Genomic DNA, 1,439 nt, shown 5'->3' with positions numbered 1-1,439 from the left:
GAATGCCCCCAGAGGGTCCAACAAAACAGAGTGGAACTCTTGACACGTGGCTGCCAAACCAGTTCTCAGAGGCTATTTGATGCAATCATCCCAGATCCCACCATTCAGCAAGGGGCAGCCACATCCCTCTTCTCTGCCCCAAAAGCTCCACAGGAGAACATGGGGTGACCAGCTGCCCCTCCCTGTAATTCCCTCTGCACAGCTGTTCCCCTGCTTGAGGTCAGGAAGCTCACCACTTCCTCTCCAAGCCTGTGCCCCCCAGGGGAATTATTCATCCGTGAAGGCCTGGCCCTCACCACCCCTCCAGGGGATTTCTGTGGCCTACACCCTCACCCTGCAGTGACCCTCCCTCCCTGTCCCCCCATCCCCAGCACCCCACATGTTTCTACCGTAGCATCCGAGACCCTTTACAGCATGCTTTCCTTCCCCTCTCTGGCCCCTATTATGGGCTAAATTGCATCCCACACACACAATTCACATGTGAAACCCTAACCCCAAGGGGAAATTAGGGTTAAGTGAGATCATTAGCACGGGCCCCAACCCAGCATGACTGGTGTCCTCATAAGAAGAGGGGGATCAGGACACAGACACACACAGAGGGAAGACTGTGTGAGGACCAGGGGAGAAGGTGGCATCCGCAAGCCAAGGAGAGAGGCCTCAGGAGGAACCAACCAACCCGCTGACACCTTGATCTTGGACTTCCAGCCTCCAGAACTTGAAGAACTGAAATTTCTGTGGTCTAAGCCGCCCAGCTCATGGTATTTGTTACAGCAGCCCCAGCAGACTAATATCCCCACCCCCAACAAATGTAAGAACACCTTGTCATCTTAGAGATCAGCTCTGTTCATCCCAGAAGCCCTCATGCCCGGGATAGTCCCTGGTTCCTGGGAGGCCTTCAGTAAATGGGTGTTGACTAAATCAATGGATGTGTCCATATATACACATGTATACATATATACACCATATATACACTGTCCTGATGTTTCGATAAAGCCCTATTATGTCCCTCATGTGATATGAGACACGTGATAAACAGTTCCCTCACCCCTGCCCAGAGCTATGCTTGCAAAAATAACAGGCAAAAGGGGTTGGCTGAAAACACACAAGTGTTACTTTTGCTGAATGCGGGAACAATTTTGAAAGAGCAGTCCCTGACAGCCAGATGCTGGCCTGGCCACGCTATTCTCCTCCTGAATATAAGCCTTGGCTGGTACAAGACACCAACCCCAGATGTCACTCTGAAACCACAATAAGATGAGAGAAAGCAAGGCTACTTCATAATTTCACCTAAGCTCAGATAAAAACAAGGTCACTGTACCACCCACAAAAATACTCTCCCCAAAGGCTCCTCTATGGGCTAAAATGAGTGACTGCTACTTTGTCAATTACAGCTTTGGGTTGTTTTAGTCTCCCCTCCCCACAAAGATTTATTAAGGTGC

The sequence above is a fragment of the Phoca vitulina genome, unplaced genomic scaffold (assembly GCF_004348235.1).
Source record: "Phoca vitulina isolate PV1807 unplaced genomic scaffold, GSC_HSeal_1.0 scaffold31, whole genome shotgun sequence".
Classification (NCBI taxonomy): domain Eukaryota; kingdom Metazoa; phylum Chordata; class Mammalia; order Carnivora; family Phocidae; genus Phoca; species Phoca vitulina.
Note: the sequence above shows the minus strand (reverse complement) of the source record.